The 24,083-nt window shown below is 33.9% G+C and overlaps 1 pseudogene; it reads right to left on the bottom strand.

The window, feature by feature from the left end:
- Positions 1-21,141: 21,141 nt before the first annotated feature.
- LOC149159195 (polyadenylate-binding protein 2 pseudogene) lies at positions 21,142-21,828 on the bottom strand (annotated as a pseudogene).
- Positions 21,829-24,083: the final 2,255 nt, after the last annotated feature.

Genomic DNA, 24,083 nt, shown 5'->3' with positions numbered 1-24,083 from the left:
ATTTCCATTTTATCGTTCTGGCTGCTCCTTTTTCATGAATGGACCAACATAAACTCGTTCCCCACTGAGACTGATAAATTCTTAACAAAAACATTATTAAACTTTGGCATTTCTATTTTATCGTTCTAGATGCTCCTTTTTTATGAACAGACCAACATAAACCCGTTCCCCATTGATAAACTGACCATTCAAATATTTTATTGCATCTACTATTTTATCAAGATTCTTAACGAATATTTTAGCTAATACAAAGTTGCTCATCAAGATTCTTAACAAATATTTTAGCTAATACAAAGTTGTTGATGCTCGGGTCATGGGGTGAGTACATTATCCGAATAGGGTTTCCATTAAGGGGTGTAGAATTAAAGAAACTTAAAGCCTCGCTAGCATTTTCAGCCGAGCTGTAATGGACGTAGGTGTATCCAGAGGAGTGTTGGTAATGGCATCTCCGCAAATGTGAACAGTGAGCACCGGGCTAATCTGCCCAAAGAGATCATACATCTGGGCCGCGGTAACATTGGGCTCCAAATCCCCCACATACAGAGATTTAGGTAGTAATTGGTTGTTGTTGCCATTATCAATTGCTAGGTGTTGCTGCGAAACACGGTGTTCTGCTGGTTGGATTTAAATCTTTGCCATTGCTATTTGCTCTCTGATACTTGGAAAAGCAGAAAGCACAACTTCCCAAATGCCAACTCAATCGAAATAAAAGTCCAAACCCAATTCAACCGAAATACCAGTTAAACCTAAATAAAAACAGAAATCCATCCACAGCTGGTGTAGGTCAAAAATCCACGGATGGAGAATGAAAACCACTTATTTCTCTACCGCAGGTGAAGGTCACATCGATTTTCCTGAATGTCTTTCTTCACTGGGCAATGAGAGATGTTGTTAATATAAATCTTCTCTCTCTCAAGAAGCATCTTCTTCCATTAGACTCTTCCACTTGTTGAGGTATTCTAATACAAGCTTTTCCTCATTATTCAATGTGACAATCGTGCCACTAGTTCCAATGGCCCTTTAATAGGGAAGCAAAGTGATCAAACTAATGAAAGTAACAAAAAGATGCCACTGTATAGCTCTATGTGTCATATAATATACAAGAGAATAGTGAAACTACTTGGTATGTAAAAATGCATGAGATAAATTGAGACAAGAGGAACTATTAGGGAGAATCATGAACACCTATTATGTGAATAAGCTTTAAGGGCATTTCTTTATGGCTTTGATCTTATTCGTTAGCTACAATTTGGTTTCTTCTCACAAATTCTATGGGGGATTATCTTGGTAATGGACAAGAATATCTAAGTCATGAAATGGAACATGTAGCATAAAAAATAAAAGGCCTTGTAATTTAAAAAATGTATTGATTTTAATTAATAAAAAATATAAAATTAATGTTAATTAGGTGATAAAATCTAACGGTATTGGAAACATATATGTTACATTTTGCATCACACAAAACATGTCATCATTAGAAAAAGTCAAAATTTAAATAGTTACATGGCTTTTATTAATAGAAATTATATTTTTAGAAAGTCTATTCATATTATTACATTTCATATTTTTTCAATATTATTCATTGTGGAAGTATCTCTAATCATCCCTAATTCCCACAACTATTATCTAGCACATGCACGTGCCTTGAAAGTAATTAGCTTTCTTGGTTGGAAAATGATACTGTTGTGGAAACCCTATTATCATTCTTGTTTCCCATTGCTAAGAAGTTAATGGCCACTTAGAAATAATGTTATAGCTTCATTGGGTGCCCTTCACTAATTTCACATTATCTAAATCATATAAACTAATATGATCAATTGTGCCATACCAATGCACAATTAACTTATCATATGATGTAAACATGTAACTAAACCAATTTAGTAATCATGATTTAAATCTAATTAAATAATTAAGAATTCATTCCTTTCCAAATAGAAACTATTAAAGATTGAAGTGCTTACAAGTTAGAGCTAGTGTGGTAGTGAGTAGTGGTTATTATCTTCCCCACCTCCTTTTACATGAAAGATAACTAACTCACCTAGAAACTGGTACAATGAACCACCTGATTTAAAAGTAAAAATAAAAATAAAAACAAAACCACTATTGAAAAATAAATTTCCTTAAAAGAAACTTCATTACAAAAACAATAAATTTCCAACAATACTAATAATTTTTTTATTAAAATGTTAAAGAATAATTTATGATAAAGAAAGAAAACAAAAAAACAATATTGAAAATTAAATTTCATAGAAAGAATCTTCTTTACAAAAATAATAAATTTCCAAAAATACTAGTAATTTTTTGATTGAAATTTTAATCCTAGAAATGAACTTTATTACAAAGCAATAAATTTCCAACAATACTAATAATTTTTAAAATATTAATTAAAAAAAAAAAATTCTAAAGGAACACATATACATATCAATGGATGCTTACAAAAGGAAATAGCTAAATTACAAACCACTCATGCCAAAATGGATAAGCTAAAGTTAAAAATGAATGATTTGACCAAAAATGAATGATTTGACCAAAAATCCCTCCTAAATAGTCTTCACTTAAATCACTCCTAAAAGGTCTTCACTTCTATTGTTGAGATGGAGTAAGATGTGGGTAATATTTGAGGGTGTAACAATAAGTTATACCAAAGCTCCTCGTTAAGTAAATCTAAAGTGTGAAAGTCACAAGATAATTGTTTGGAAAATTGTATTAAAATATTTAATATTATTTGAAATAATGAGCTTGTCTACACATAAGTTAATGAATAGATATTTAAATAAAAATTATAAAATTGTATTAAAATATTTAATATTATTTGAAATAATGAGCTTGTCTACAAATAAGTTAATGAATAGATATTTAAATAAAAATTATATTAGTAAAATTGAGTAAAGGGTATTTAAGGGATTTATTTATTTATTATTTATTATTTTATTTTTATGGTAGAGTAAAGAATAATGAAGTGGATAAAAACATAGAATGACTAAAGTAAAATGATTAAATAAGTGATTAAAATGAAACTATGATGCAGAGTTACATGTGGCTTCATGCCAATTGGATGGTTTAATCTAAGGCATCCTATATTATATATGAAAGCACTAGTAGGAATAGTAGGTGCCTTGCCAATTAGATTACGAGGCTGGAATAAATGAGACTATAGCATTTCTCTTCTCTCCTCTTTTGGCTCAGCTAAAGAAACATAAATACTTTTGCAAGCAACAAATTTTCCATTCATTTCTACCATAGCTAGGAATTCTTAAAAAACAAATGAGAATGCTACAAATAGTGAACCTTTAATGTGTCCTTGAATGTCTCTCATTACGTTGCATGAAGTGACTGTGCCATAAATAAAGAATAGTTCTTTTAACTTATTGTCATTAATACTATCACCCAAATGTTTTAAATAAATATTTTCTCCATATTGCCCCTTAAATTCACTCATCTTTAGTGCCTTTTCAATATACCATTCCTTTCCATCAATTTTCTTCCCATTTAAATTCTCAAAACAATTTGCATCATCATCTTCATTCTCAAAGTTGACATATCCAAAACACTTTGAATTACCTGCGTGCCTTCTACATCCTTAATCACTTTGGCACTCATAATTGTTCCATACACACTAAAATAATATCTCAAATCCTCATCATTCATGGTGTGATAAATGTAACTATTGCATCCTTTTTTTTGTGTGTCTCTTACATAATGCCAATGATATACTTCCAAATTTGGTCATACGTTTGGGGTGGTAGGTTGAGCTCATGTTGATGGAAGTCATCATTTGTTTCAAAAACTCATTAGAAAAGTTTCCTTTAAATTTGGCATCCCCATCACTAAACCCATCCAATGTAATTTTTCTTGCAAAATATTTTGACAATTTGTATTGCTAAGTTTGATGTCTTTCCTCTTCATTTTTATAAGACTACTTCATTTATGAACTATGGTAATTACTTGTGAATATATATTATAGTTCTTTTATATTCATCAAACAATCATGATTCACAAATTCAACTAATAACCATTAAAATTGAATATATATCACAATGTTTGAGAGATAAAGATATGTGAGGGATAAGTGTGTATGTAAGATGAAAATGTTCAAACTCATTTTATACCCAATATACACAAGCTACATGTCTCTTAAATTAAATCATATCTCTTTGTAAATTAAAATCTAGAATGTCTATCAATTTACATTTTTACTCATATTTGTTAAAGTGATGAAGATCAAGTGTAGTAAGTATATTTATTTAGAGTATCTAGATTTCTTGGTTGGAAAATGTAGCAATAGTGGAAAACCTATTAAATCATTTTTTTCCCTTTGTTGAGAAGATAGTGGTAATAGAGAAACAAGTTTATAGCTTCATTAGGTGCCCTTGAGCTAATTCCAAATTAGCTAATCATAGAAACTAATATGATAAATTGTGTCATACCAATACACACTTTATAACTTATCTTATGGTTTAAGCCTGTAAATAAACTATTTTAGTAATCATCGTTTAAATCTAATTAAATAATTAAGAATTCATTTCCTTTACAAATAGAAGCTATTGAAAATTGAAATGGTTGTAGCTCATGTGGTAGGGAGGAGAGACTATTATCCTCCCAGCATCCTTGTACATGAAAGATAACTCACTCACCTAATGAACCATGAGATTTAAAAAATAAAAATAAAAACAAAACTAATATTGGAAAATAAATTTCCTTGAAATAAACTTCATTACAAAAACAATAAATTTCCAACAATACTAATAATATTTTGATTAAAATTGAAAGAGGAATTTAGGATTAAAAAAATAAAACGAAAAAACACTATTGAAAATTTTATTTCCTAGAAATAAACTTCATTACAAAATCAGTAAATTTCCAATAATACTAATAATTTTTTAATGTAAATTTTAAAAAAGAATTCTAAATAGAGAGACATAAACATATTAATGGATGGTTACAAGACAAAATAGCTAAATTACAAACCAAGAGTCTTCACTTATGTAGTTAAGACACAGTAGCATGTGGGTAATCTTTGAGGATGTAACAATAAGTTATATAAAATACTTCAATAAATAAATCTAAAGTGTGAAAGTCACCCGATAATTGTTTGGAAAATCTAGATTTGGTAGTAAAATATTTAACATTAATTTGAAATACTGAAAAGGTATACAAATAGGTTAATGAAAAGATGTGAAAATAAAAATATTATTAGTAATATTGTGTAAATGGTATTTTAGGGGCTTTTTATGGTAGAGTAAAGAATAACCAAGTGGATAAAAACATAGAAAGAGGAAAGAAAGATAATTAAATAAATTAGTAAAATATAACTATGATGCAAGACTAAAATCTAGTGCCATGCTAATTGGATGGTTTCGTCTAACCACGCTTATACATGGAGAAAGTGGTAGTAATAGTAGGTTCCCTAGCAATTGGATTGTGAGACTTGAATAAATGACTTTGTAACTTTTCACTTCTCTCCTCTTTTGGCTTAGGAAAATCAACATAAAGAAATTTTCTAGCAACAAGTTTTCCATTCATTTCTACCTTAGCTTGCGATGCTTGTAAAGGAGATGAAAATGGCACAAATCCTGAACCTTTAATGTATCCATGAAAGTCTCTCATTACCTTGCATGAAGTGATTGTGCCATAAATAGAGAATAGTTCTTTCAATGTGTTGTCATCAATACTGTCATCCAAATATTTTAAATAAAGATTTAATCCATATTGCCTCCTCAATTCAGATTTCTTCAATGCCCTTCCAACATACCATTCCTTACCATCAATTGTTTTCCCATTTAAATTCTCAATGCAGCTTGCGGCATCATCTCCATTCTCAAAATTAACAAATCCAAAACACTTTCAATTACCTGTGGCATCGCTAATCACTTTGGCACTTGTAATTGGTCCGTACACACTAAAGTATTATGTCAAATCCTCATCATTCATTGACTCTGATAAATTCTTAACAAAAACATCAGTGAACTTGGTGTTTCCATTTTCTCATTCTCGCTGCTCCTTTTTCATGAATGGAGCAACATAAACCTGTTCCCCATCGATAAACTGACCATTCAAATATTTTATTGCGTTTTGCACTCCCTCTTCATGTTCATAAATCACAAATCCATATCCTTTGGATTGCCCTGATGCATCTGTTGCAATATTAGAAGAGAGAATGGGCCCACACATAGCGAAAGTACGATAGAAAGCATCTTTGCCTACTGTTCTATCAAGATTCTTTACAAAAATTTTAGCTGATCCAAAGTTACGGATGCTGGGGTCATGGGGTGAGTACATTAACTGAATATGGTTTCCATTAAGTGGCGCAGAATTCAATAAACGTAAAGCCTCACTAGCATTTTTAGCGAACCTATAATTGACATAAGCGTATCCCAGAGAAGTGTTGGTAGTAGCATCTCTACATATGTGAACAGTGAGCACCGGGCCAATCCGCCCAAAGAGATCTTATATCTGGGCCTCGGTCACATTGGGCTCCAAATCCCCCACATACAGAGATTTAGGCAGTAATCGATTGTTGTTGCCGTTAGCAACTGCTTGTTGATGTTGTGCCATCGCCTCTTTACTCACTGACACTGGAAAAGCAGAAAGCACAACTTCCTAACGCCAACTCAACGGAAATAAAAATCCAAACCTAATTCAACCGAAATAATCGAAACCACAGCAGGTGTAGATCGCAAAATCAAAAGCGCTTATTTCTATACAACAGGTAACAGGTGAAGATTATATCGATTTTCCACGCTGAAAATAGACTTCAACGCTGAACATTCCACTTCGATTCAATATGGAAAGGTATAATGGTGAGAGTGCCGCACCAATTCTTCTATAAATATGTGTTAGGTTTTCTCTTCATGGGTCGACACCGTATTTTTTCTCTTCATGGGTCGGCACCGTATTTTTCACAACATTGAATGGAAGAGAAACATGGTTTTACATTTCTTAATTGCCGTGAAACATGGTGTGACGTTTCTTAGTTTTTTCATAACCGTGAATGCTCAAGTAATTAAATAAATATATTAATAAGTAATAAATATATTAGTGATTAAAGAGTATAATTATATTAATTGAATAACACATCAAGAGAATAATTAAATTATTTAAATAAATACGCTATTTAAGAGATAAAATATATATTTAATAAAAGGTGTAATGTAATGTTAGTGATTTTATTGTTATTTATTAATAATTTTATTAATTAAAATTTTGGTTTTTTTCTCAAATTTTGCTAACATTACTACTCTTCTTCTTCTTTCTTTTTCTTTTTTTTTTTTTTTTTTTTTGAGTAAATGCTAAATCTATTCAGAAGAAAAATTATTATTTACAATGAGGTCGAGACCTCAGAGGGGGCATAGACCGACCCCCTACCACAGAAACTGGAAAATGCTACCAAACTTTAAGGTTAGACAGTAACCCACTGGAGATTAATTATGCTTGGACTGTAACCTCTGCTACTTAAAGCCTGAGAGTCGTTGCTAGTGAACAGATTGACCTTGAAACTTGGCTACAAAACAAACCAGAACTAGCCAATACATAGAAAGCACTGCAGAATTGACTACTGCAGAATTGACAAAAGATGACTAGTCTTAATACTAAGCAAAAGCTTGAGATCAGACTCAAAAACAGAGTTACAAAAAGACTTAGACAGAGGACCAGAGAAACAGGAAACTTAAAACTTGGAGACAAAGGAACCATTCTTCGAGGAGGAGGCCGCCTTACACATCCTGTGTCGGAGAGTCGGTATCATTCTTTGCCGGTCTGCTGGACGAGGCTATCCAGGTTACGAGCCCGTCATTTTCAATTCCATCAGTTCCGCCTTCTGTGGGGGTAACTAAATGTAGAACACCGTAGTCTTGATGAACACGTTCGCATTCCAGAACGTCGAGCTGATTTGAATCTTTTTGCTGCATGGAGGCCTCAGGGACCGGGGAGTCTTCCTGCATGTTATCCTCAGTGAACATCGCCCCCTCCATCCCTCCCTGGGGGGTACTATCTTCCTAAGTCTGCGAGGAGGAGGAAATGGCCCGGTCGCTGGGGTGATCCTCCTCTTCTGCGAGGATGATGGTGATGCTGGCGATCAAGACCAGCCTATTAAGCCTGCTGTGAAAAGTGAACCTGGATGATTGAAATGAATTATTCGGGAGATGGCGAGCTTGGCTGGAAGGAGGTGAGGACGGAGAAGCAGAGGTAATAGGAATGACGTTCTGGGGCGTGGAATGAGAAGCTCTGCCTCTGGAAGCAGAGGAGCCTCCTCTGCGAGAAATTCCTCTGCGGTGAGGCATCTTCATAGTTAACCAGCGACTCGGACAGTGGAAAAGGAGGACTTGCAGGGAGAGGGGTGGCGAGCAAAGGCAACCAGCAGAGAGAGGAGTGCGGGCGCTCTCACAATCAAACTCGGCGAGGCGAGGAGGCAGAGGGTGCAGAGGGAGGGGGTGAAGCTTATCAACAGTAGAGCTAGTTGTCCTCATCCTGTCTAGGTTTAAAGGCCTGCGTCTGGATGCTCGTACCCAGCGCTCATTAATGGCGTACCAGGCGAACCTCATTCCAACCCCTGACTGATATATTTCACCTGCCATGAAATCTGTCTGCGTGAACGTCGGACGAGTGGGAGGCCAAGTGCCTTAATGGCCCTCTTAACTTAAGCAGATATCGAGTTGTCACCCGCATCCGGGTTACTTTAGTTTTACTTTTTATTAATAATAATTGTTAAAATTTATTTTAGATTTATATATTTTTATTGAAATCTAGTTAATTAACGATTATCATGTTAAATCAAAATTAATAAAATTAGATGTGTTTATACAAATTGAATAATAATTTATAGATCAATATTATTTTACGATGAAAGCTCTAGCATAAATAGTCTTAAGCGCCTTTTCACCAAAGGTCATTATGTTTAGTGGTGCCTCTCTACATAATTAATATATAATTAAAATTATTTTATTTATATATATATATATATATATATATATATAAGATTACATTGCTTTCAAAAGAAATATTTTATGCTAAAAGCATAGGTAATGAGGGATGTTAACAAAAATCCTTTGTCTCCCGAGAAACACCTTCCATTAGGCCCTTCGACTTGTTGAGGTATTTTTTAATTACTTAAGAACATAATCAATTTTCTTCACAACTTGAGTGAGTTTCTTCACAACTTGATATGGACCATAGAACTCGGGGCCTAAATTGTTTTTCCCATATTTTTTTAACGATAATTGTTTGTAAGGTTTGAAACTTCACATACACCCAATCTACTTAAATTTTATTTCTAAACTACATTGGTCATCTTGCTACTTCGTGTGGTTTCTTGCAATATTTAAGTTTTCCTTAGTGTTCGAGCAACCTTTTAGTTATCCTCAAATTGATTCTTTATTGTTGGAATTTTTATATTATTTATGGTTAACTCTTTCCATTTAGGGGGTGTATAATCATAGAGAGATTGAAATGAAATTAGTTTTATTGAAACGTGATAATTGGAATTCTACCACCATGGTGTTAGATGTAACTATTCAAACCATGTTTTTGTTAATCTCTTACAAAATGACAGAGATATGCTTCCAAACATCTATCGACAATTTCATATTGGTCACATGTTTGGGGTGGTATGCTAACCTCATGTTGAGGGATGTCCTCATTTGTTTGAAAAAAGATTTAGAAAAGTTTCCTTTAAATTTGGTATCCCTATCACTCACAATGATCTTCGGAAATCCATGCAATTTGTAATTATTTTTGCAAAATATTTTGGCAATTTGTTTTGCTCAGTTTGATCTCTTGTTCATCTTTTAGTGCAATTGATACAACTACTTTATTTATGAATCGTGGTAATTACTTGTGAATATATATTATATTTCTTTTATCTTCATCAAACAATCACACTTCAGAAATTCAACTAATAACCATGAAATTAAAATGTATTTATCACAATGTGTGAGAGATAGAGATATGTGTGTGATAAGTCCTTTTGTAAAATGAAAAGGTTCGAGTGTATTTAATACCCAATATATACAAGAGACATGTTTCTTAAATAAAATCATATATCTTTGTAAATTAGATTCTAGTAAGTTTTTACATTCTCATATTTGTTAAAGTGTTGAAGATCACGTAAATAATGGCGGCGAGTAACTCTTCGTAAGTAAATTTATTTACTTTTTGTTCCTATTACATATTTTATGAAAATACTTGCTTAAATTATTACGAGTAATAACTGATAGTAAATATGTTATTTACCATAGTATGGACTATCAAAGATCTTAATTTTAGGTTTTCTCGTTGATTTCCTTTCTTTTAATTTTCCTTCTTTTGTTTCAAAATATCATTTTCTTTCGTGTTTGTACATAATATTATAAATACATCAAGGATTATGAATATTGACTATAATTGCATTCTTCAACACTCCCTCTTAACTTGGTAGGTATTCATAATGATTATCCAAATGTTTTCTATGTACATGATCTTTCTAAAACAAAGGTAAATCTCATCGATAACACCTTTATCTAAGTCAATACCCCTGACCTACATGAGCATCATCATAAATGTGTACCACAACTTTGGTTAGCTGTTAGGCCCCTATACTACTAGTGTAACCCCTTATTGTTATTAGTATAACCCACTTATTATATTGATGTACCCATGTAGTGCCCATATTGTTACTATTGTGCCCCATAGAAGGCCACTATTGTTATTATTGTGCCCTTACATTATTATTGTTATGTCAGCTCTGATTATGTTAAAGCCCTTAGACTCCTATATATAGAAAGGAGGTCTTTTCATTTGTATCATCCAAGAATTGTTCATTTATGTAATGTAAAGGAGGTTGCCCCCTCGAAGAGGCTGAATTCTAAGGCGTTGATCTATCTTTTCTTGAGCTGGTTTCATAACATTTGGTATCAGAGCTTTGGATTCTAGGGTTTCACTGCTCCAAAAAGGTCATCGTGGCATTTTCGCTATAACTTTTTTCTTTGACGTTTCAGAAGTCGTAAAAAAAACGCATTTGAGAAGAAGTCGCGCTGAACCTTGGGTCCGAATTTCAGAGCTTTTCGTGCGATATTTGTGGAGATATGATCTGAGGAATTTGGTCTTTTTGCAGACTCCTGAATTACATTCAAAACAAGTGACCTGGGGAATCGTCATAACTTTCTCTTTGGGGATCGGATTGAAATTTCGTAAGAAGTTATAGAAAGAGGACAAACTGTAGTTTCTTGTGTGCATGTTTTAGATCGAAAGGTTGAAACAGTGACACGTGGCACTTCATACAAGTTCGCTCTTCTGGAAAGGTCTATAATCAGATCATCTTGGGCGATTGTGCATAACTCTTTCTTAGAGAATCCAATTTGGATAAGACTGGTGGCATTGGAAAGAGGACACAGAGGGCTACTACAGGTCACAATTTCAGGACTTAAAGATCTGAAAGTAAAAAGTTCAGTCATTTCAAGTTCGAGCTCCTAAAATCAAGAAAAAGGAAGATGAGGAAGTTTGATGGCAAGGATCCGGTAAATTGGATACTTCAGATGGAGAAATATTTTGATCTACATGGTGTACAACTATTACAAAAGGTATGTATTGCATCTTCATATTTAGAACCAGATCAGTTTTACGGTATGAAGGGCTTTGTTCCCGTAAAAAACTTGTTATGTGGTCAATTTTCATGGAGGAAATGATAGCACATTATGAGGATACAAAGAGAAACACCTTCTTTAGAGAAACACCACAACAATTGGAAAGAGTAAAAGGGATTTGTGACATAATGGAAAGCAAAATTATGGAAACCAAGAAGCATACCCCTCACAACTATAAAGATGGAAGTGTTGTTTCTCCCAGCCTTCCACAACCTACAAGGGTTACACCACAACAATTGGAAGAAAAAAGAGAAAAATGGCTTTGTTACAATTGTGATAGCAAATGCACTAAAGGTCATAGGTGTGCCGAGAAGAAATTATTTTACATAGAATATGAAGAGGAGGAAGAAAAGGATCAAGAAACATCAAAAGAAGAGGATATACGCCAGGACACCACCCCAGAGAAAGAAGAAATGAATCAGACCATATCTTGTAAAGCATTGGCAAGAATTACCACTCCTCAAACTCTCAAGATAGAAGGACATATCAAAAAGAAAAAGGTGCAAGAAGTGAAAGATCACATCGAGAAAGAAGAAATGAATCCAACCATATCTTGTAATTCAATGGACGAAATTACCACTCCTCAAACTATCAAGATAGAAGGACACATCAAGAACAAAAATGTTCCAGAAGTGAAAGATCACATCAAGCATCAAGAAATGAATCCGACCATATCTTGTAAAGGACTGGAAGAAATTACCACTCCTCAAAAGATAGAAGGACATATCAAGAAGAAAAAGGTTCAAGCAGAGAAAGATCACATCGAGCATCAGCAGCAAGTTCTCCAACTCTTAAAGGATAACGCCACTTCGGTGAAAAATCAAACGAAACAACAGGTAGATCAACATCGTAGTGAAAAATGTTTTGATGTAGGTGATTGGGTATTTTTACTGCTACATCTCAAGAAAGCTATTTATGAGAAGGAAATGTTGGCAATACTACATGCACTTAAAAAATGGCGACCTTACCGAATGGGAAGACTCTTCAAGGATGAGGATGTGGAAGCACTATTTTATGCTATTTATATTATCCAACCAGATTGGATAAACGAAGCAAGGGATGAATGGAAGAAGGATGAAGAAGTATGGCCACTTATTCAAAAGTTGGAAAAGATCCAAATTCAAGCAATATTGCCAGAAATTGAAGAGGAAGGAAAAATCATATTGGAACCTGGAGCAGTCACAGAAACAAGAACCTGACAGCTACGAAATCGATCAATTTAAGAGTATCTCATCAAGTGGAAGAACTTACCCGTTAAATATTCCACATGGGAGGACAAAAATTTTATACAGAAGCATCAAGAACTACTCAAGCGTTGAGGACAACGCTTTTTGAAGGAGAGGGGCATGTTAGGCCCTTATACTACTAGTGTAACCCCTTATTGTTATTAGTATAACACACTTATTATATTGATGTACCCATGTAGTGCCCATATTGTTACTATTGTGCCCCATAGAAGGCCACTATTGTTATTATTGTGCCCTTACATTATTATTGTTATGTCAACTCTGATTATGTTAAACCCCTTAGACTCCTATATACAGAAAGGAGGTCTTTTCATTTGTATCATCCAAGAATTGTTCATTTATGTAATGTAAAGGAGGTTGCCCCCTCGAAGAGGCTGAATTCTAAGGCGTTGATCTATCTTTTCTTGAGCTGGTTTCATAACATTTTCCCTTATAAACGATTGTACTTATTCAAATAGTCACCATGATCTGGTGGGTGTCTCACCTCTTGGTACTCTAACTAGTTCAGGGTGGTCATTTCCCACGGCCAACGGTAGTGAAACCCATGTCCCAAATCCAAGGGCCTCTCTGTAGGCCATGATATTAAATAGGTAACCACTCCACGAGTGTCTAGGCCCCATATAACATTTCTTTCAAGAATATTCATCTCTCATGCTATTTTACCAACAATTAGATTCATGCTCCTATTGTAACCAATAGTTTGAGCCATAGCCTTTTTTATCCACCAATAAATAGTGTGAGTCAAGCTCCTATTATTACCAACATTTTGAGGAATACCCCTATTGATGTCACAACAATGTTCCCTCTCACTGAGAGAGGAGTTATTCACTAGTCCATGTTTGTCTCTGAAATATACAAACTTTTCCTGAGAGAAAGGCTTTGTGAGAATGTCATCCATCTGCTCATTAATGGAGACATACTAGAGCCTCACCACTCCCTTATGTACCATATCACGAATAAATTGGTACTTGATATTAATATGTTTTATCGTAGCATGAAACACTATATTGTTTGTGAGCTTCACATAGCTTTGACTATCACAAAAAAACATAGTCGATTCAAGCATCTGGTCGAACAAGCCACATTGTAGCTTATGAATCCATACTCCTTCACAATGTGCAACAAGCTACAATATACTTTGCTTCTGTAGTACCAAGTTCAAAAAAGGTGTACTTTTTGTAATGCCCTGTAATAATAATAATAATAATGTTTCTGATAAATGAAAAAACATAAACGAGTGTAGTAATTAGAATGAATAAGAAAAGTCAGTAGGATAACAAGGCCAAAGAGATGGTATATATATAATAGCAAGATTAATAAAATAGATGATCTATATGTGTGTGTGTGTGTCTCTCTCTCTATATATATTTAATGTAAGGGGTACATATAAATGAGTGGTAGAAGAGTGGATACAAATAGTAAAACATAGATAAATAAAGATATGATATAATGATCAAAGAATAAATGAATGACCCCGGATGCGGGTGTCTTCGAGCTAATTCATGGGAGGCCACATGGTGGGCATGGGCCGACACGTGAGGAAAGCGAGCCTTTATTGCCTCAAGCCGCCGATCCTTCAGCAAGCGAGAGGCATAAAGGAGGTTTTAATGGCGCTGCGGGAGGTGATGGCAGTCCAGCCAGACGCAGTTAATGGAGGTCTTTTTAGAGGGAATGTGCAGGAGCTTAAATATGCCAATTCGGTGGGTAAGGGAGCTCAGAGTGATTGGCATAATTCTCAGAATCCTGAGATTCAATATCTCGTCTTGGTATTTGGAGGTTCGGGTAAGGTCCGTGCCATTCTGGTGCTGTCTGGGCTCTGTATTCATTCAGTCTACGCCGGTACATACCCAATTTGGGTGCTGCAAGATAAGGGAAGGGGGCATAGCCACTGTCAGCCCTTCGCTGCTCGGGCTCAGGAAGCGGAATTGGAGGATTCCATGGTGCGGCCGAGAGAGAGGATGCCTAGCCGAAGAGGCCCAGGAAGGGGGGAATCCTCTCGTCCTCCTACAGCTGATGTTCATCATCATTGCTGCTGTTGCTATTGTTATCGGAGGGTGGGAGTCACCCAAATCCCAGCTGGTCAATTCATGGAAGTGGGAAGCTCCGTCGAGGGTGAGCCAATTCTCCCAGCATTTGGCTCAATCACCTTCACACTGGGCAGCTCCAGAGACACTGCAGGTGTTAATGCCCACATCTCTGTGCTTTTTACAAAAGTCCCTGAGGAAGATGAGGATAGCTCATCACTGGTTCTGGCGGAGGACAATTCAGCAAAGGAAAAAGGAAAACGCCCAATGGGGGAGTCTTCCAACGCAGCGAGCCATTCTGAAGGAGAGCTGCCTCATCCCCCCGCCCAACTTCAACAGCCCGAAATGTCATCTACTGCACAGAACCCCATGGCCATGTGGGAAGGAGTTCCAGATGGGCAGGGTTGGAGCAGAATCGTGGAAGAAGAAATAGAAGAGTAGTCCTCAGCGGCTCCCCTTCGTTTTTGCTTCCTTCTCTCAGGTTGGGGTCTAGACACTGGCTAATTTCAAGTTTTCAATGTGCATCTTAGTCTATTCTCTTTATATCTGTAAGTCCGGCTCGCGGGTACCTCAGTTGCACTGGGTCTGGAGTCTAATGTCGGGTCTTAGCTATATGTCTTTACCTGTATCGTGTCGGTTTACGGTAATGTCACCAGTTTTTTCAGTTTGTCTGTACTCCGCGTCTCTTCTGGTTTGCCCCTGCGCGGGCCGTTTTGTAGTCATGGTAGAAAATCACATAGTCATGTTTCATCAAGCTCTCTGGAACAAGTTCCCTGCGAGGCAAAATTTCAAGTTTGCTATCACCACCCAAGGAGCCATAGGTGGCCCTGGGCAGCTTGTCTGTTTGATGTAAATGTTTTACTGTAAATATTAATACAAAGTAGTTAGAATTTGGGAGAAAAAAAAGAATAAATGAATGAAAGAATGCTTCTCATCTCGTTTTTCAACATTAAATAGAACCAAATATTCTAAAATTGGTAAGGGGATTGGAAAGAGATCCACATGTTCACAATCCATGTGTCTGTTATGAATCCAACTCACAAAAAGATAGAAAATATAAATCAACGTCTTAGGATTCAGCCTCTTCGTGGGGGAACCTCCTTTACATTACACAAATGAAGAATTCCTGGATGATACAAATGACAAGACCTCCTTTCTAGATATAGGAGTCTAAGGGGTCATAATATAATTAGAGCCGACATAACAATAATAATGTAAGGGCACATTAATAATAATAGTGGGCTTCTATGGGGAACAATAATAACAATATGGGGATACATGGGAAAAACAATATAATAAGGGGGTTATACTAATAACAATAAGGGGTTACACTAGTAGTATAGGGACCTAACATGCCCCTCTCCTTCAAAAAGTGTTGTCCTCAATGCTTGAGTAGTTCTTGATGCTTTTGTATAAAATATTTGTCCTCCCATGTGGAATATTCAGCAGGTAAGTTCTTCCACTTGATGAGATACTTTGAAATTGATCGATTTCATAGATGTAAGGTTCTTGTTTCTGTGACTGCTCCAGGCTCCAATATGATTTTTCCTTCCTCGTCAAGTTCTGGCAATATTGTTTGAACTGAGATGTTTTGCAACTTTTGAATGAGTGGCCACACTTCTTCGTCCTTCTTACATTCATACCTTGTTTCGTTTATCCAATTTGGTTGGATAATAGAAATGGCACACAACAATGCTTCTAGATATTTCATAACATTTGGTATCAAAGCTTTGGATTCTAGGGTTTCGCTGCTCCAAACAGGTCATCGTGGCATTTTCGCTATAACTTTTTTCTGCAATGTGTCAGAAGCTAAAAAAGTAACCCATTTGAGACGAAATACCTCTAAAATTAGGCTTAGGTGGGTTTTTAATGGATATGTATGGATCTTGAATACAATGAACCACACTATTTAAAAAAAACATATAATGAAAATTAAATTTGCTAGGAAAATATTTTTTTTAGGAAATAATATCATTACAAAAAGAATTCTTAAAAAAAATACAACAACAAAAACAAACTATTGAAAATTAAATTTCCTAGAAAGAAATTATTTTAAAAATTATATCTTTACAAAACCAATAAAATTAGAATTCATATATATATAAAATTAAATTTGCTAGAGAGAAACTTTTTAGAAATAATATCATTACAAAAACTATAAATATCCAATAATACTAATATTTTTTTGATTAAAAAAAAATATCTAAACACACACACAAACACATATTACTGGATGGTTATAAAAGAGGATAGCTAAATTAGAAACCACTCACAGGCAAGATGTGTAAGCTATAGCTATAAGAAAATGATGGATTATGTTGCACTGCCAATTGGATTAAGTAACTTAGGTGATGAGATTGTAGCATTTATGTTCTCACATCTTTTAGCTTAGCCCAAGCAACATAAATAGGTTTTCCAGCAACAACTTTTCCATTCATTTCTATTATAGCTAGGCATGCTTGAAAAGGAGATGAGAATGCCATAAATCCTAAACATTCACTGTGTCCATTAAAGTCCTCCATTACCTTGGATGAAGCAATTGTGCAATAAAAAGAGAACAACTCTCTCAACTTGTTATCATCAATATTATCATCCAATACTTTAAATAAAGATTTGTTCCATATTTACAACATACCATTACTTGCCTTAATTTTCTTTCATTTAAATTCTGGAAGGAATTTACTGCATCATCTACATTCTCAAAATTAGAAAATACAAAAAACTTTTGAATTTCCTGTACACACCAAACTAATATCTCAAATCCTCATCATTCCTCATCATTCATTAAGTCTGATAAATTCTTAACAAAAACATTATTAAACTTTGGCATTTCCATTTTATCGTTCTGGCTACTCCTTTTTCATGAATGGACCAACATAAACTCGTTCCCCACTGAGACTGATAAATTCTTAACAAAAACATTATTAAACTTTGGCATTTCTATTTTATCGTTCTAGCTGCTCCTTTTTAATGAACGGACCAACATAAACCCGTTCCCCATTGATAAACTGACCATTCAAATATTGTATTGCATCTACTGTTTTATTAAGATTCTTAACGAATCTTTTAGCTAATACAAAGTTGCTCATCAAGATTCTTAACAAATGTTTTAGCTAATACAAAGTTGTTGATGCTTGGGTCATGGGGTGAGTACATTATCCGAATAGAGTTTCCATTAAGGGGTGTAGAATTCAAGAAACTTAAAGCCTCGCTAGCATTGTCAGCCGAGCTGTAATGGACGTAGGCGTATCCAGAGGAGTGTTGGTAATGGCATCTCCGCAGATGTGAACAGTGAGCACCGGGCCAATCCGCCCAAAGAGATCATACATCTGGGTCGCGGTAACATTGGGCTCCAAATCCCCCACATACAGAGATTTAGGTAGTAATTGGTTGTTGTTGCCATTATCAATTGCTAGGTGTTGCTGCGAAACACGGTGTTCTGCTGGTTGGATTTAAATCTTTCCCATTGCTCTTTGCTCTCTGATACTTGGAAAAGCAGAAAGCACAACTTCCCAAATGCCAACTCAATCGAAATAAAAGTCCAAACCCAATTCAACTGAAATACCAGTTAAACCTAAATAAAAACAGAAATCCATCCACGGCTGGTGTAGGTCAAAAATCCGTGGATGGAGAATGAAAACCGTTTATTTCTCTACCGCAGGTGAATATCACATCGACTTTCCTGAATGTCTTTCTTCACTAGGCATGTGGAGAGCGACAAATATGTGGCGGATCGGATTTTCGAAATAGGTGCAAGGTTTGTTAGGTTTTCTCTTCATTGGTGGGCATCCTAATTTTCATAAGATTGAATAGCAAAATCAATCCTGACAATTCAAAATAGATTGGGAGAAGCATGGTTTCAGGTTTATTAGATTCTTCATACCCGTGAATACTTGACTAATTAAATATATATTATTGAATATATTAAACATTAAAGACTATAAATATATTAATTAAATAAATATGTTATTTAATAGACAAAATATATATAAAATGAAGGATGTACCATGAAGGATATATGGTAACGTCTAGTGATTTAATTTATAAAATTAAATTAATTTTTTTTTTTTAATCGTTTATTTTTATTTAATAATATTTTTTCTAATTTTCTTCACTTTTTATATATATTTTTTTGAAACTTTATTAATTAATCATTATTTTATTAAAGAAAACTTAATAAATAGAAATATATTTATACAAATTCAATAATAATTGATGGATGAAGTTTGTTTTACCATGAAAGCTCATGTTTAAATATAGCCTTAAGTGCTTTTTCACTTCTATTAAAGCCTTTCTATATAGTTAATATACAATTAAATTTATTTTAGTTTTATACATAATATCACTTTTTCCTTAAAAAGAAATATTTTAGGCTCAAACCATAATTAAAATTATTTTAGTCTTTATACATAAGATTACCTTTTCCTCAAAAGAAATATTTTATGCTCAAAGCATAGGCAATGAGAGATGTTGTTAATATAAATCTTCTCTCTCTCAAGAAGCATCTTCTTCCATTAGACTCTTCCACTTGTTGAGGTATTCTAATACAAGCTTTTCCTCATTATTCAATGTGACAATCATGCCACTAGTTCCAATGGCCCTTTAATAGGGAAGCAAAGTGATCAAACTAATGAAAGTAACAAAAAGATGCCATTGTATAGCTCTATGTGTCATATAATATACAAGAGAATAGTGAAACTACTAGGTATGTAAAAATGCATGAGATAAATTGAGACAAGAGGAACTATTAGGGAGAATCATGAACACCTATTACGTGAATAAGCTTTGAGGGCATTTCTTTATGGCTTTGATCTTATTCGTTAGCTAAAATTTGGTTTCTTCTCACAAAATCTATGGGGGATTATCTTGGTAATGGATAAGAATATCTAAGTCATGAAATGGAACATGTAGCATAAAAAATAAAAGGCCTTGTAATTTAAAAAATATATTGATTTTAATTAATAAAAAAATATAAAATTAAAATTAATTAAGTGATAAAATCTAATGGTATTGGAAACATATATATTACATTTTGCATCACACAAAACATGTCATCATTAGAAAAAGTCAAAATTTAAATAGTTACATGGATTTTATTAATAGAAATTATATTTTTAGAAAGTCTATTCATATTATTACATTTCATATTTTTTCAATATTATTCATTGTGGAAGTATCTCTAATCATCCCTAATTCCCACAACTGTTATCTGTAACATGCCTTGAAAGTATTTAGCTTTCTTGGCTGGAAAATGATACAGCTGTGAAAATCCTATTATCATTCTTGTTGCCCTTTGCTAAGAAGTTAATGGCCACTTAGAAATAATGTTATAGCTTCATTGGGTGCCCTTCAACTAATTTCAAATTATCTAAATCATATAAACTAATATGATCAATTGTATCATACCAATGCACAATTAACTTATCATATGATGTAAACATGTAACTAAACCAATTTAGTAATCATCATTTAAATCTAATTAAATAACTAAGTATTCATTCATTTTCCAAATAGAAACTATTAAAGATTGAAGTGCTTACAAGTTACAGCTAGTGTGGTAGTGAGTAGTGGTTATTATCTTCCCCACCTCCTTTTACATGAAATATAACTAACTCACCTAGAAAGAGGAAAGAAATATAATTAAATAAATGAGTAAAATATAACTATGATGCAAGACTAAAATCTAATGCCATGGTAATTGAATGGTTTCGTCTAACGACGCTTATACATGGAGAAAGTGGTAGTAATAGTAGGTTCCCTACTAATTGGATTGTGAGACTTGAATAAATGACTCTGTAACTTTTCACTTCTCTCCTCCTTTGGCTCAGCGAAATCAACATAAAGAAATTTTCCAGCAACAAGTTTTCCATTCATTTCTACCTTAGCTTGCGATGCTTGTAAAGGAGATGAAAATGCCACAAACCCTGAACTGTTACGGTATCCATGAAAGTCTCTCATTACCTTGCATGAAGTGATTGTGCCATAATTAGAGAATAGTTCTTTCAACTTGTTGTCATCAATACTGTCATCCAAATATTTTAAATAAAGATTTAATCCATATTGCCTCCTCAATTCAGATTTCTTCAATGCCCTTCCAACATACCATTCCTTACCATCAATTGTTTTCCCATTTAAATTCTCAATGCAGCTTGTGGCATCATCTCCATTCTCAAAATTAACAAATCCAAAACACTTTGAATTACCTGCGGCATCGCTAATCACTTTGGCACTTGTAATTGGTCCGTACACACTAAATTAATATCTCAAATCCTCATCATTCATTGACTCTGATAAATTCTTAACAAAAACATCAGTGAACTTGGTGTTTCCATTTTCTCGTTCTCGCTGCTCCTTTTTCATGAATGGAGCAACATAAACCCGTTCCCCATCGATAAACTGACCATTCAAATATTTTATTGCATTTTGCACTCCCTCTTCACGTTCATAAATCACAAATCCATATCCTTTGGATTGCCCTGATGCATCTGTTGCAATATTAGAAGAGAGAATGGACCCACACATAGCGAAAGTGCGATAGAAAGCATCTTCGCCTATTGTTCTATCAAGAATCTTTACAAAAATTTTAGCTGACACAAAGTTACGGATGCTGGGGTCATGGGGTGAGTACATTACCCGAATATGGTTTCCATTAAGGGGCGCAGAATTCAATAAACGTAAAGCCTCACTAGCATTTTCAGCGAACCTATAATTGACATAAGCGTATCCCAGAGAAGTGTTGGTAGTGGCATCTCTGCATATGTGAACAGTGAGCACCGGGCCAATCCGCCCAAAGAGATAATATATCTGGGCCTCGGTCACATTGGGCTCCAAATCCCCCACATATAGAGATTTTGGCAGTAATCGATTGTTGTTGTCGTTAGCAACTGCTTGTTGATGTTGTGCAACACGGTGTTCTGCTGGTTGGACTTGATTCTGTGCCATCGCCTCTTTACTCACTGACCCTGGAAAAGCAGAAAGCACAACTTCCTAATGCCAACTCAACGGAAATAAAAATCCAAACCCAATTCAACCAAAATAATCGAAACCATAGCAGGTGTAGATCGAAAATCAAAACCGCTTATTTCTGTACAACAGGCGAAGATTATATCGATTTTCCACACTGAAAATAGACTTCAACGCTGAACATTCCACTTCGATTCAATATGGAAAGGTATAATGGTGAGAGTGCCGCACCAATTCTTCTATAAATATGTTTTAGGTTTTCTCTTCATGGGTCGACACTGTATTTTTCACAACATTGAATGGAGAGAAACATGGTTTTACATTTCTTAATTGCCGTGAAACATGGTGTGACATTTAGTTTTTTCATAACCGTGAATGCTCTAGTAATTAAATAAATATATTAATAAGTAATAAATATATTAGTGATTAAAGAGTATAATTATATTAATTGAATAACACATAAAGAGAATAATTAAATTAATTAAATAAATACGTTATTTAAGAGATAAAATATATATTTAATAAAAAGTGTAATGTAATGTTAGTGATTTTATTGTTTATTTTTTTTTTTCTAGGCTAAGACTAAACTAAGTACCCACGGGGAATTGAACCAGTGACCTATCGCAAGGAGTGTCTTAATAGTGCACCCATTCACTGTCAATCCAAAGCCCCGTGGGCGTTAGTGATTTTGTTGTTATTTATTAATAATTTTATTAATTAAAATTAAAATTTTGGTTTTTTTCTCAAATTTTGCTAACATTACTTTAGTTTTGCTTTTTATTAATAATAATGGTTAAATTTTATTTCAGATTTATATATTTTTATTGAAATCTAGTTAATTAACGATTATCATGTTAAATCAAAATTAATAAAATTAAAAGTGTTTATACAAATTGAATAATAATTTATAGATCAATATTCTTTTACAATGAAAGCTCTAGCATAAATAGTCTTAAGCGCCTTTTAACCAAAGGTCATTATGTTTAGTGGTGCCTCTCTACATAATTAATATATAATTAAAATTATTATTATATATATATATATATATATATAGATAAGATTACATTGCTTTCAAAAGAAATATTTTATGCTCAAAGCATAGGTAATGAGGGATGTTAACAAAAATCCTCTGTCTCCCGAGAAACACCTTCCATTAGGCCCTTCGACTTGTTGAGGTATTTTTTAATTACTTAAGAACATAATCAATTTTCTTCACAACTTGAGTGAGTTTCTTCACAAATTGATATGGACCATAGAACTCGGGGCCTAACTTATTTTTCCCATATATTTTTAACGATAATTGTTTGTAAGGTTTGAAACTTCACATACACCCAATCTACTTAAATTTTATTTCTAAACTACATTGGTCATCTTGCTACTTCGTGCGGTTTCTTGCAATATTTAAGTTTTCCTTTAGTGTTCGAGCAACCTTTTAGTTATCCTCAAATTGATTCTTTATTGTTGGAATTTTTATATTATTTATGGTTAACTCTTTCCATTTAGGGGGTGTATAATCATAGAGAGATTGAAATGACATTAGTTTTATTGAAACGTGATAAGTGGAATTCTACCACCATGGTGTTAGATGTAACTATTCAAACCATTTTTTTGTTAATCTCTTACAAAATGACAGAGATATGCTTCCAAACATCTATCGACAATTTCATATTGGTCACATGTTTGGGGTGGTATGCTAACCTCATGTTGAGGGATGTCCTCATTTGTTTGAAAAAAGCTTTAGAAAAGTTTCCTTTAAATTTGGTATCCCTATCACTCACAAATATCTTCGGAAATCCATGCAATTTGTAATTATTTTTGCAAAATATTTTGGCAATTTGTTTTGCTTAGTTTGATCTCTTGTTCATCTTTCAGTGCGATTGATACAACTACTTTATTTATGAATCGTGGTAATTACTTGTGAATATATATTATATTTCTTTTATCTTCATCAAACAATCACACTTCAGAAATTCAACTAATAACCATGAAATTAAATTAAATGCATCTAATGCAAACAATGAAAAAGGATTAGAAATCAATACCTATACTGAAATCAATTCATCTAGAACAAGCAATCAAATAGGATTAGAAATCAACATCTACACTAGAACCAATGCATCTAGTGGAAGCACTTGAATATAATTCTAAGAAAACATCATCTACACTAAAATAAATGAATCTAGTGCAAGAAATATTATTCCCACTCTCTCCCCTCCATCTAACCTTGAAAAATA

This window comes from Pinus tabuliformis, chromosome 5_2 (assembly GCF_031772625.1).
Source record: "Pinus tabuliformis cultivar Carrire ecotype Pingquan chromosome 5_2, CPIR1, whole genome shotgun sequence".
Taxonomy (NCBI): domain Eukaryota; kingdom Viridiplantae; phylum Streptophyta; class Pinopsida; order Pinales; family Pinaceae; genus Pinus; species Pinus tabuliformis.
Note: the sequence above shows the minus strand (reverse complement) of the source record. Positions and strands in the feature narration are given on the sequence as shown.